Here is a 13,116-nt window from a genome sequence, read left to right on the forward strand (position 1 = left end):
ACAGATTATACCCAGCATTGATACTGATCGCGCAAATGAGAAATAATGAATATATGTGCGGCCGTATTTTTCGCTTTTAAGTTGCAAAAAAATAAATGTTAAAGCCTCAATTTCTATATAAATTGAAAGAAATCAAATGTTCTGAAAAATAAAATTGCTTTAGTATGATATTATAGAATAAATACATTAAAATTTCTTCTCTGATGTTTACGGCCATATCACGTTGAAAACACCGGTTCTCGTCCGATCACCGAAGTTAAGCAACATCGAGCCTAGTTAGTACTTAGATGGGTGACCGCTTGGGAACCCTAGGTGCTGTAAGCATTTTTTTTGCTTCTTTTAAAACTTTTTTAAAAATTAATTTAAACAAATTGAATTTTGACAATATAATATGATAAAAGAAAGTGGATTCGATTTACTTTCAATATGAAATACAGACAGCATACGCAGATTAACCAAAATTCAGCGGGTGGGAACCTCTTGTAAGACTACTACTTATCCATGAAACTTGTTGACAGTGATGATCGTGCAGCTGAAAAGTTTTCCCGTGAAGATATTGAAAATAGCTTTCATGTCATGTTCACTGTTGAACAACCATCAACCTGAGAGAACAGGAACAAATAGTGTAAAGCATTCTCTCCCATAATTCAAACGATTTGCATATTCTGTGACTCTATAAAGGGATATAATAGTTGCGTTAGTTTCTAAAAAAATTCATATGCTTGTTCTGGGAACTGGCAGTGAACTATCTCTTTCAACCTCTGGCATTCGATATGTTTGTAGGGACTGGACCACTAAGCACGAACTTTTAGTCATTGTTTGCAACTCGCCTTACCGAGGTGCCAGATGATGCCCGTTGGGATGCTTAACTTTTCCAACCACATGGTTCCGGGTTCAGACCCACTGCGTGGCACCTTGGGCAAGTGTCTTCTACTATAGTCTCGGGACGACCAAAGCCTTATGAGTGGTTTTGGTAGACGGAAACTGAAAGAAGCCCGTCGTATACATGTGTATACATGTGTATATATATATATATATATATATATATATATATGTATGTATGTGCGTGTATATGTTTGTGTCTGTTCCCCAACATCGCATGACAACCGATGGTGGTGTGTATACGTCCCTGTAACTTAGCGGTTCGGCAAAAAGTGGACGATATAATAAGTGCCAGGCTTACAAAGAATAAGTCCTGATGAAAATAAATTGAATCCGCTGTTTTAATGCTTGTTAAAATTTACAGCTTGTGTAAATTAAAAAGAAAAAGAATGCTTACAGCACCTAGGGTTCCCAAGCGGTCACCCATCTAAGTACTAACTAGGCTCGATGTTGCTTAACTTCGGTGATCGGACGAGAACCGGTGCTTTCAACGTGATATGGCCGTAAACATCAGAGAAGTAAATTTTAATCTATTTATTCTATAAACTTATACTAAATCATTTTCATTTTTTAGAATGTATTTTTCTTTCTTTCACTTTGTATATAACTTGGCAATCCTTCGGTAAAAAGACATTATCTTTCATCTTCACAGTGCCATCTTAGCGATCTTTCTATAAAAAACAAATTATCGTTCACCTTCACAGTGCTGAACAGTTAAACGCTGGCAACAACACTTACTAATCATTCACATCATATACTACTACCTATACATTGCACACTTTAACGACTTATTAACTTTCCCTATTTTCCTTCTCACTCTTACGGTCATTTAAGTTTTTATTTGCTTGGCACCCGTTATACACGTTCATCTTTACCAGAAAACAATTCACATTTTGTGCGCCAGTGCTTTCGAAACAATGTTATTATATGCCGGTGTAATGACGTTATACGACCGTTATATCCATTGGGTCGGATATAAAATAGCACCAATTTATTTACAGATTATAACCAGCATTGATACTGATCGCGCAAATGAGAAATAATGAATATATGTGCGGCCGTATTTTTCGCTTTTAAGTTGCAAAAAAATAAATGTTAAAGCCTCAATTTCTATATAAATTGAAAGAAATCAAATGTTCTGAAAAATAAAATTGCGTTAGTATGATATTATAGAATAAATACATTAAAATTTACTTCTCTGATGTTTACGGCCATATCACGTTGAAAACACCGGTTCTCGTCCGCTCACCGAAGTTAAGCAACATCGAGCCTAGTTAGTACTTAGATGGGTGACCGCTTGGGAACCCTAGGTGCTGTAAGCATTTTTTTTGCTTCTTTTAACATTTTTTTAAAAATTAATTTAAACAAATTGAATTTTGATAATGTAATATGATAAAAGAAAGTGGATTCGATTTACTTTCAATATGAAATACAGAAAGCATACGCAGATTAACCAAAATTCAGCGGGTGGGAACCTCTTGTGAGACTACTACTTATCCATGAAACTTGTTGACAGTGATGATCGTGCAGCTGAAAAGTTTTCCCGTGAAGATATTGAAAATAGCTTTCATGTCATGTTCACTGTTGAACAACCATCAACCTGAGAGAACAGGAACAAATAGTGTAAAGCATTCTCTCCCATAATTCAAACGATTTGCATATTCTGTGACTCTATAAAGGGAGATAATAGTTGCGTTAGTTTCTAAAAAAATTCATATCCTTGTTCTGGGAACTGGCAGTGAACTATCTCTTTCAACCTCTGGCATTCGATATGTTTGTAGGGACTGGACCACTAAGCACGAACTTTTAGTCATTGTTTGCAGCTCGCCTTACCGAGGTGCCAGATGATGCCCGTTGGGATGCTTAACTTTTCCAACCACATGGCTCCGGGTTCAGTCCCACTGCGTGGAACCTTGGGCAAGTGTCTTCTACTATAGTCTCGGGACGACCAAAGCCTTATGAGTGGTTTTGGTAGACGGAAACTGAAAGAAGCCCGTCGTATACATGTGTATACATGTGTATATATATATATATATATATATATATATATATATATATATATATATATATATATATATATGTATGTATGTGCGTGTATATGTTTGTGTCTGTTCCCCAACATCGCATGACAACCGATGGTGGTGTGTATACGTCCCTGTAACTTAGCGGTTCGGCAAAAAGTGGACGATATAATAAGTGCCAGGCTTACAAAGAATAAGTCCTGATGAAAATAAATTGAATCCGCTGTTTTAATGCTTGTTAAAATTTACAGCTTGTGTAAATTAAAAAGAAAAAGAATGCTTACAGCACCTAGGGTTCCCAAGCGGTCACCCATCTAAGTACTAACTAGGCTCGATGTTGCTTAACTTCGGTGATCGGACGAGAACCGGTGCTTTCAACGTGATATGGCCGTAAACATCTATACAGTAAATTTTAATCTATTTATTCTATAAACTTATACTAAATCATTTTCATTTTTTAGAATGTATTTTTCTTTCTTTCACTTTGTATATAACTTGGCAATCCTTCGGTAAAAAGACATTATCTTTCATCTTCACAGTGCCATCTTAGCGATCTTTCTATAAAAAACAAATTATCGTTCACCTTCACAGTGCTGAACAGTTAAACGCTGGCAACAACACTTACTAATCATTCACATCATATACTACTACCTATACATTGCACACTTTAACGACTTATTAACTTTCCCTATTTTCCTTCTCACTCTTACGGTCATTTAAGTTTTTATTTGCTTGGCACCCGTTATACACGTTCATCTTTACCAGAAAACAATTCACATTTTGTGCGCCAGTGCTTTCGAAACAATGTTATTATATGCCGGTGTAATGACGTTATACGACCGTTATATCCATTGGGTCGGATATAAAATAGCACCAATTTATTTACAGATTATAACCAGCATTGATACTGATCGCGCAAATGAGAAATAATGAATATATGTGCGGCCGTATTTTTCGCTTTTAAGTTGCAAAAAAATAAATGTTAAAGCCTCAATTTCTATATAAATTGAAAGAAATCAAATGTTCTGAAAAATAAAATTGCGTTAGTATGATATTATAGAATAAATACATTAAAATTTACTTCTCTGATGTTTACGGCCATATCACGTTGAAAACACCGGTTCTCGTCCGCTCACCGAAGTTAAGCAACATCGAGCCTAGTTAGTACTTAGATGGGTGACCGCTTGGGAACCCTAGGTGCTGTAAGCATTTTTTTTGCTTCTTTTATCATTTTTTTAAAAATTAATTTAAACAAATTGAATTTTGATAATGTAATATGATAAAAGAAAGTGGATTCGATTTACTTTCAATATGAAATACAGAAAGCATACGCAGATTAACCAAAATTCAGCGGGTGGGAACCTCTTGTGAGACTACTACTTATCCATGAAACTTGTTGACAGTGATGATCGTGCAGCTGAAAAGTTTTCCCGTGAAGATATTGAAAATAGCTTTCATGTCATGTTCACTGTTGAACAACCATCAACCTGAGAGAACAGGAACAAATAGTGTAAAGCATTCTCTCCCATAATTCAAACGATTTGCATATTCTGTGACTCTATAAAGGGAGATAATAGTTGCGTTAGTTTCTAAAAAAATTCATATCCTTGTTCTGGGAACTGGCAGTGAACTATCTCTTTCAACCTCTGGCATTCGATATGTTTGTAGGGACTGGACCACTAAGCACGAACTTTTAGTCATTGTTTGCAGCTCGCCTTACCGAGGTGCCAGATGATGCCCGTTGGGATGCTTAACTTTTCCAACCACATGGCTCCGGGTTCAGTCCCACTGCGTGGAACCTTGGGCAAGTGTCTTCTACTATAGTCTCGGGACGACCAAAGCCTTATGAGTGGTTTTGGTAGACGGAAACTGAAAGAAGCCCGTCGTATACATGTGTATACATGTGTATATATATATATATATATATATATATATATATATATATATATATATATATATATGTATGTATGTGCGTGTATATGTTTGTGTCTGTTCCCCAACATCGCATGACAACCGATGGTGGTGTGTATACGTCCCTGTAACTTAGCGGTTCGGCAAAAAGTGGACGATATAATAAGTGCCAGGCTTACAAAGAATAAGTCCTGATGAAAATAAATTGAATCCGCTGTTTTAATGCTTGTTAAAATTTACAGCTTGTGTAAATTAAAAAGAAAAAGAATGCTTACAGCACCTAGGGTTCCCAAGCGGTCACCCATCTAAGTTCTAACTAGGCTCGATGTTGCTTAACTTCGGTGATCGGACGAGAACCGGTGCTTTCAACGTGATATGGCCGTAAACATCTATACAGTAAATTTTAATCTATTTATTCTATAAACTTATACTAAATCATTTTCATTTTTTAGAATGTATTTTTCTTTCTTTCACTTTGTATATAACTTGGCAATCCTTTGGTAAAAAGACATTATCTTTCATCTTCACAGTGCCATCTTAGCGATCTTTCTATAAAAAACAAATTATCGTTCACCTTCACAGTGCTGAACAGTTAAACGCTGGCAACAACACTTACTAATCATTCACATCATATACTACTACCTATACATTGCACACTTTAACGACTTATGAACTTTCCCTATTTTCCTTCTCATTCTTACGGTCATTTAAGTTTTTATTTGCTTGGCACCCGTTATACACGTTCATCTTTACCAGAAAACAATTCACATTTTGTGCGCCAGTGCTTTCGAAACAATGTTATTATATGCCGGTGTAATGACGTTATACGACCGTTATATCCATTGGGTCGGATATAAAATAGCACCAATTTATTTACAGATTATAACCAGCATTGATACTGATCGCGCAAATGAGAAATAATGAATATATGTGCGGCCGTATTTTTCGCTTTTAAGTTGCAAAAAAATAAATGTTAAAGCCTCAATTTCTATATAAATTGAAAGAAATCAAATGTTCTGAAAAATAAAATTGCGTTAGTATGATATTATAGAATAAATACATTAAAATTTACTTCTCTGATGTTTACGGCCATATCACGTTGAAAACACCGGTTCTCGTCCGATCACCGAAGTTAAGCAACATCGAGCCTAGTTAGTGCTTAGATGGGTGACCGCTTGGGAACCCTAGGTGCTGTAAGCATTTTTTTTGCTTCTTTTAACATTTTTTTAAAAATTAATTTAAACAAATTGAATTTTGATAATGTAATATGATAAAAGAAAGTGGATTCGATTTACTTTCAATATGAAATACAGAAAGCATACGCAGATTAACCAAAATTCAGCGGGTGGGAACCTCTTGTGAGACTACTACTTATCCATGAAACTTGTTGACAGTGATGATCGTGCAGCTGAAAAGTTTTCCCGTGAAGATATTGAAAATAGCTTTCATGTCATGTTCACTGTTGAACAACCATCAACCTGAGAGAACAGGAACAAATAGTGTAAAGCATTCTCTCCCATAATTCAAACGATTTGCATATTCTGTGACTCTATAAAGGGAGATAATAGTTGCGTTAGTTTCTAAAAAAATTCATATCCTTGTTCTGGGAACTGGCAGTGAACTATCTCTTTCAACCTCTGGCATTCGATATGTTTGTAGGGACTGGACCACTAAGCACGAACTTTTAGTCATTGTTTGCAGCTCGCCTTACCGAGGTGCCAGATGATACCCGTTGGGATGCTTAACTTTTCCAACCACATGGCTCCGGGTTCAGTCCCACTGCGTGGAACCTTGGGCAAGTGTCTTCTACTATAGTCTCGGGACGACCAAAGCCTTATGAGTGGTTTTGGTAGACGGAAACTGAAAGAAGCCCGTCGTATACATGTGTATACATGTGTATATATATATATATATATATATATATATATATATATATATATATATATGTATGTATGTGCGTGTATATGTTTGTGTCTGTTCCCCAACATCGCATGACAACCGATGGTGGTGTGTATACGTCCCTGTAACTTAGCGGTTCGGCAAAAAGTGGACGATATAATAAGTGCCAGGCTTACAAAGAATAAGTCCTGATGAAAATAAATTGAATCCGCTGTTTTAATGCTTGTTAAAATTTACAGCTTGTGTAAATTAAAAAGAAAAAGAATGCTTACAGCACCTAGGGTTCCCAAGCGGTCACCCATCTAAGTTCTAACTAGGCTCGATGTTGCTTAACTTCGGTGATCGGACGAGAACCGATGCTTTCAACGTGATATGGCCGTAAACATCTATACAGTAAATTTTAATCTATTTATTCTATAAACTTATACTAAATCATTTTCATTTTTTAGAATGTATTTTTCTTTCTTTCACTTTGTATATAACTTGGCAATCCTTCGGTAAAAAGACATTATCTTTCATCTTCACAGTGCCATCTTAGCGATCTTTCTATAAAAAACAAATTATCGTTCACCTTCACAGTGCTGAACAGTTAAACGCTGGCAACAACACTTACTAATCATTCACATCATATACTACTACCTATACATTGCACACTTTAACGACTTATGAACTTTCCCTATTTTCCTTCTCATTCTTACGGTCATTTAAGTTTTTATTTGCTTGGCACCCGTTATACACGTTCATCTTTACCAGAAAACAATTCACATTTTGTGCGCCAGTGCTTTCGAAACAATGTTATTATATGCCGGTGTAATGACGTTATACGACCGTTATATCCATTGGGTCGGATATAAAATAGCACCAATTTATTTACAGATTATAACCAGCATTGATACTGATCGCGCAAATGAGAAATAATGAATATATGTGCGGCCGTATTTTTCGCTTTTAAGTTGCAAAAAAATAAATGTTAAAGCCTCAATTTCTATATAAATTGAAAGAAATCAAATGTTCTGAAAAATAAAATTGCGTTAGTATGATATTATAGAATAAATACATTAAAATTTACTTCTCTGATGTTTACGGCCATATCACGTTGAAAACACCGGTTCTCGTCCGATCACCGAAGTTAAGCAACATCGAGCCTAGTTAGTTCTTAGATGGGTGACCGCTTGGGAACCCTAGGTGCTGTAAGCATTTTTTTTGCTTCTTTTAACATTTTTTAAAAAATTAATTTAAACAAATTGAATTTTGATAATGTAATATGATAAAAGAAAGTGGATTCGATTTACTTTCAATATGAAATACAGAAAGCATACGCAGATTAACCAAAATTCAGCGGGTGGGAACCTCTTGTGAGACTACTACTTATCCATGAAACTTGTTGACAGTGATGATCGTGCAGCTGAAAAGTTTTCCCGTGAAGATATTGAAAATAGCTTTCATGTCATGTTCACTGTTGAACAACCATCAACCTGAGAGAACAGGAACAAATAGTGTAAAGCATTCTCTCCCATAATTCAAACGATTTGCATATTCTGTGACTCTATAAAGGGAGATAATAGTTGCGTTAGTTTCTAAAAAAATTCATATCCTTGTTCTGGGAACTGGCAGTGAACTATCTCTTTCAACCTCTGGCATTCGATATGTTTGTAGGGACTGGACCACTAAGCACGAACTTTTAGTCATTGTTTGCAGCTCGCCTTACCGAGGTGCCAGATGATGCCCGTTGGGATGCTTAACTTTTCCAACCACATGGCTCCGGGTTCAGTCCCACTGCGTGGAACCTTGGGCAAGTGTCTTCTACTATAGTCTCGGGACGACCAAAGCCTTATGAGTGGTTTTAGTAGACGGAAACTGAAAGAAGCCCGTCGTATACATGTGTATACATGTGTATATATATATATATATATATATATATATATATATATATATATATATGTATGTATGTGCGTGTATATGTTTGTGTCTGTTCCCCAACATCGCATGACAACCGATGGTGGTGTGTATACGTCCCTGTAACTTAGCGGTTCGGCAAAAAGTGGACGATATAATAAGTGCCAGGCTTACAAAGAATAAGTCCTGATGAAAATAAATTGAATCCGCTGTTTTAATGCTTGTTAAAATTTACAGCTTGTGTAAATTAAAAAGAAAAAGAATGCTTACAGCACCTAGGGTTCCCAAGCGGTCACCCATCTAAGTTCTAACTAGGCTCGATGTTGCTTAACTTCGGTGATCGGACGAGAACCGGTGCTTTCAACGTGATATGGCCGTAAACATCTATACAGTAAATTTTAATCTATTTATTCTATAAACTTATACTAAATCATTTTCATTTTTTAGAATGTATTTTTCTTTCTTTCACTTTGTATATAACTTGGCAATCCTTCGGTAAAAAGACATTATCTTTCATCTTCACAGTGCCATCTTAGCGATCTTTCTATAAAAAACAAATTATCGTTCACCTTCACAGTGCTGAACAGTTAAACGCTGGCAACAACACTTACTAATCATTCACATCATATACTACTACCTATACATTGCACACTTTAACGACTTATGAACTTTCCCTATTTTCCTTCTCATTCTTACGGTCATTTAAGTTTTTATTTGCTTGGCACCCGTTATACACGTTCATCTTTACCAGAAAACAATTCACATTTTGTGCGCCAGTGCTTTCGAAACAATGTTATTATATGCCGGTGTAATGACGTTATACGACCGTTATATCCATTGGGTCGGATATAAAATAGCACCAATTTATTTACAGATTATAACCAGCATTGATACTGATCGCGCAAATGAGAAATAATGAATATATGTGCGGCCGTATTTTTCGCTTTTAAGTTGCAAAAAAATAAATGTTAAAGCCTCAATTTCTATATAAATTGAAAGAAATCAAATGTTCTGAAAAATAAAATTGCGTTAGTATGATATTATAGAATAAATACATTAAAATTTACTTCTCTGATGTTTACGGCCATATCACGTTGAAAACACCGGTTCTCGTCCGATCACCGAAGTCAAGCAACATCGAGCCTAGTTAGTACTTAGATGGGTGACCGCTTGGGAACCCTAGGTGCTGTAAGCATTTTTTTTGCTTCTTTTAACATTTTTTAAAAAATTAATTTAAACAAATTGAATTTTGATAATGTAATATGATAAAAGAAAGTGGATTCGATTTACTTTCAATATGAAATACAGAAAGCATACGCAGATTAACCAAAATTCAGCGGGTGGGAACCTCTTGTAAGACTACTACTTATCCATGAAACTTGTTGACAGTGATGATCGTGCAGCTGAAAAGTTTTCCCGTGAAGATATTGAAAATAGCTTTCATGTCATGTTCACTGTTGAACAACCATCAACCTGAGAGAACAGGAACAAATAGTGTAAAGCATTCTCTCCCATAATTCAAACGATTTGCATATTCTGTGACTTTATAAAGGGAGATAATAGTTGCGTTAGTTTCTAAAAAAATTCATATGCTTGTTCTGGGAACTGGCAGTGAACTATCTCTTTCAACCTCTGGCATTCGATATGTTTGTAGGGACTGGACCACTAAGCACGAACTTTTAGTCATTGTTTGCAACTCGCCTTACCGAGGTGCCAGATGATGCCCGTTGGGATGCTTAACTTTTCCAACCACATGGTTCCGGGTTCAGACCCACTGCGTGGCACCTTGGGCAAGTGTCTTCTACTATAGTCTCGGGACGACCAAAGCCTTATGAGTGGTTTTGGTAGACGGAAACTGAAAGAAGCCCGTCGTATACATGTGTATACATGTGTATATATATATATATATATATATATATATATATATATATATATATGTATGTATGTGCGTGTATATGTTTGTGTCTGTTCCCCAACATCGCATGACAACCGATGGTGGTGTGTATACGTCCCTGTAACTTAGCGGTTCGGCAAAAAGTGGACGATATAATAAGTGCCAGGCTTACAAAGAATAAGTCCTGATGAAAATAAATTGAATCCGCTGTTTTAATGCTTGTTAAAATTTACAGCTTGTGTAAATTAAAAAGAATAAGAATGCTTACAGCACCTAGGGTTCCCAAGCGGTCACCCATCTAAGTACTAACTAGGCTCGATGTTGCTTAACTTCGGTGATCGGACGAGAACCGGTGCTTTCAACGTGATATGGCCGTAAACATCAGAGAAGTAAATTTTAATCTATTTATTCTATAAACTTATACTAAATCATTTTCATTTTTTAGAATGTATTTTTCTTTCTTTCACTTTGTATATAACTTGGCAATCCTTCGGTAAAAAGACATTATCTTTCATCTTCACAGTGCCATCTTAGCGATCTTTCTATAAAAAACAAATTATCGTTCACCTTCACAGTGCTGAACAGTTAAACGCTGGCAACAACACTTACTAATCATTCACATCATATAAAACTACCTATACATTGCACACTTTAACGACTTATGAACTTTCCCTATTTTCCTTCTCATTCTTACGGTCATTTAAGTTTTTATTTGCTTGGCACCCGTTATACACGTTCATCTTTACCAGAAAACAATTCACATTTTGTGCGCCAGTGCTTTCGAAACAATGTTATTATATGCCGGTGTAATGACGTTATACGACCGTTATATCCATTGGGTCGGATATAAAATAGCACCAATTTATTTACAGATTATAACCAGCATTGATACTGATCGCGCAAATGAGAAATAATGAATATATGTGCGGCCGTATTTTTCGCTTTTAAGTTGCAAAAAAATAAATGTTAAAGCCTCAATTTCTATATAAATTGAAAGAAATCAAATGTTCTGAAAAATAAAATTGCGTTAGTATGATATTATAGAATAAATACATTAAAATTTACTTCTCTGATGTTTACGGCCATATCACGTTGAAAACACCGGTTCTCGTCCGATCACCGAAGTTAAGCAACATCGAGCCTAGTTAGTACTTAGATGGGTGACCGCTTGGGAACCCTAGGTGCTGTAAGCATTTTTTTTGCTTCTTTTAACATTTTTTTAAAAATTAATTTAAACAAATTGAATTTTGATAATGTAATATGATAAAAGAAAGTGGATTCGATTTACTTTCAATATGAAATACAGAAAGCATACGCAGATTAACCAAAATTCAGCGGGTGGGAACCTCTTGTAAGACTACTACTTATCCATGAAACTTGTTGACAGTGATGATCGTGCAGCTGAAAAGTTTTCCCGTGAAGATATTGAAAATAGCTTTCATGTCATGTTCACTGTTGAACAACCATCAACCTGAGAGAACAGGAACAAATAGTGTAAAGCATTCTCTCCCATAATTCAAACGATTTGCATATTCTGTGACTCTATAAAGGGAGATAATAGTTGCGTTAGTTTCTAAAAAAATTCATATGCTTGTTCTGGGAACTGGCAGTGAACTATCTCTTTCAACCTCTGGCATTCGATATGTTTGTAGGGACTGGACCACTAAGCACGAACTTTTAGTCATTGTTTGCAACTCGCCTTACCGAGGTGCCAGATGATGCCCGTTGGGATGCTTAACTTTTCCAACCACATGGTTCCGGGTTCAGACCCACTGCGTGGCACCTTGGGCAAGTGTCGTCTACTATAGTCTCGGGACGACCAAAGCCTTATGAGTGGTTTTGGTAGACGGAAACTGAAAGAAGCCCGTCGTATACATGTGTATACATGTGTATATATATATATATATATATATATATATATATATATATATATATATATGTATGTATGTGCGTGTATATGTTTGTGTCTGTTCCCCAACATCGCATGACAACCGATGGTGGTGTGTATACGTCCCTGTAACTTAGCGGTTCGGCAAAAAGTGGACGATATAATGAGTGCCAGGCTTACAAAGAATAAGTCCTGATGAAAATAAATTGAATCCGCTGTTTTAATGCTTGTTAAAATTTACAGCTTGTGTAAATTAAAAAGAAAAAGAATGCTTACAGCACCTAGGGTTCCCAAGCGGTCACCCATCTAAGTACTAACTAGGCTCGATGTTGCTTAACTTCGGTGATCGGACGAGAACCGGTGCTTTCAACGTGATATGGTCGTAAACATCTATACAGTAAATTTTAATCTATTTATTCTATAAACTTATACTAAATCATTTTCATTTTTTAGAATGTATTTTTCTTTCTTTCACTTTGTATATAACTTGGCAATCCTTCGGTAAAAAGACATTATCTTTCATCTTCACAGTGCCATCTTAGCGATCTTTCTATAAAAAACAAATTATCGTTCACCTTCACAGTGCTGAACAGTTAAACGCTGGCAACAACACTTACTAATCATTCACATCATATACTACTACCTATACATTGCACACTTTAACGACTTATGAACTTTCCCTATTTTCCTTCTCACTCTTACGGTCATTTAAGTTTTTATTTGCT

The 13,116-nt window shown here is 35.9% G+C and overlaps 14 non-coding genes across 14 annotated transcripts; 7 read left to right on the forward strand and 7 right to left on the reverse strand.

Moving 5' to 3' along the window:
• The first annotated feature begins 205 nt into the window (after window positions 1-205).
• LOC149129984 (5S ribosomal RNA) lies at window positions 206-324 on the forward strand. Its single transcript, XR_016239689.1, has one exon. It is a non-coding gene; the product is annotated as a 5S ribosomal RNA (ribosomal RNA).
• A 948-nt stretch (window positions 325-1,272) lies between these two features.
• LOC149129985 (5S ribosomal RNA) lies at window positions 1,273-1,391 on the reverse strand. Its single transcript, XR_016239944.1, has one exon. It is a non-coding gene; the product is annotated as a 5S ribosomal RNA (ribosomal RNA).
• Window positions 1,392-2,085: 694 nt separating this feature from the next.
• Window positions 2,086-2,204, forward strand: LOC149129986 (5S ribosomal RNA). Its single transcript, XR_016239355.1, has one exon. It is a non-coding gene; the product is annotated as a 5S ribosomal RNA (ribosomal RNA).
• A 976-nt stretch (window positions 2,205-3,180) lies between these two features.
• LOC149129987 (5S ribosomal RNA) lies at window positions 3,181-3,299 on the reverse strand. Its single transcript, XR_016239945.1, has one exon. It is a non-coding gene; the product is annotated as a 5S ribosomal RNA (ribosomal RNA).
• A 694-nt stretch (window positions 3,300-3,993) lies between these two features.
• LOC149129988 (5S ribosomal RNA) lies at window positions 3,994-4,112 on the forward strand. The gene has a single exon (XR_016239356.1). It is a non-coding gene; the product is annotated as a 5S ribosomal RNA (ribosomal RNA).
• A 970-nt stretch (window positions 4,113-5,082) lies between these two features.
• On the reverse strand, window positions 5,083-5,201 carry LOC149129989 (5S ribosomal RNA). The gene has a single exon (XR_016239503.1). It is a non-coding gene; the product is annotated as a 5S ribosomal RNA (ribosomal RNA).
• Window positions 5,202-5,895: 694 nt separating this feature from the next.
• Window positions 5,896-6,014, forward strand: LOC149129990 (5S ribosomal RNA). Its single transcript, XR_016239396.1, has one exon. It is a non-coding gene; the product is annotated as a 5S ribosomal RNA (ribosomal RNA).
• A 964-nt stretch (window positions 6,015-6,978) lies between these two features.
• Window positions 6,979-7,097, reverse strand: LOC149129991 (5S ribosomal RNA). The gene has a single exon (XR_016239536.1). It is a non-coding gene; the product is annotated as a 5S ribosomal RNA (ribosomal RNA).
• A 694-nt stretch (window positions 7,098-7,791) lies between these two features.
• LOC149129992 (5S ribosomal RNA) lies at window positions 7,792-7,910 on the forward strand. Its single transcript, XR_016239397.1, has one exon. It is a non-coding gene; the product is annotated as a 5S ribosomal RNA (ribosomal RNA).
• A 962-nt stretch (window positions 7,911-8,872) lies between these two features.
• Window positions 8,873-8,991, reverse strand: LOC149129993 (5S ribosomal RNA). Its single transcript, XR_016239504.1, has one exon. It is a non-coding gene; the product is annotated as a 5S ribosomal RNA (ribosomal RNA).
• Window positions 8,992-9,685: 694 nt separating this feature from the next.
• LOC149129994 (5S ribosomal RNA) lies at window positions 9,686-9,804 on the forward strand. Its single transcript, XR_016240015.1, has one exon. It is a non-coding gene; the product is annotated as a 5S ribosomal RNA (ribosomal RNA).
• Window positions 9,805-10,764: 960 nt separating this feature from the next.
• LOC149129995 (5S ribosomal RNA) lies at window positions 10,765-10,883 on the reverse strand. Its single transcript, XR_016239946.1, has one exon. It is a non-coding gene; the product is annotated as a 5S ribosomal RNA (ribosomal RNA).
• A 694-nt stretch (window positions 10,884-11,577) lies between these two features.
• LOC149129996 (5S ribosomal RNA) lies at window positions 11,578-11,696 on the forward strand. Its single transcript, XR_016239690.1, has one exon. It is a non-coding gene; the product is annotated as a 5S ribosomal RNA (ribosomal RNA).
• A 964-nt stretch (window positions 11,697-12,660) lies between these two features.
• Window positions 12,661-12,779, reverse strand: LOC149129997 (5S ribosomal RNA). Its single transcript, XR_016239436.1, has one exon. It is a non-coding gene; the product is annotated as a 5S ribosomal RNA (ribosomal RNA).
• Window positions 12,780-13,116: the final 337 nt, after the last annotated feature.

This window comes from Octopus bimaculoides, unplaced genomic scaffold (assembly GCF_046866305.1).
Source record: "Octopus bimaculoides isolate indiv1 unplaced genomic scaffold, ASM4686630v1 contig39, whole genome shotgun sequence".
Lineage (NCBI taxonomy): Eukaryota > Metazoa > Mollusca > Cephalopoda > Octopoda > Octopodidae > Octopus > Octopus bimaculoides.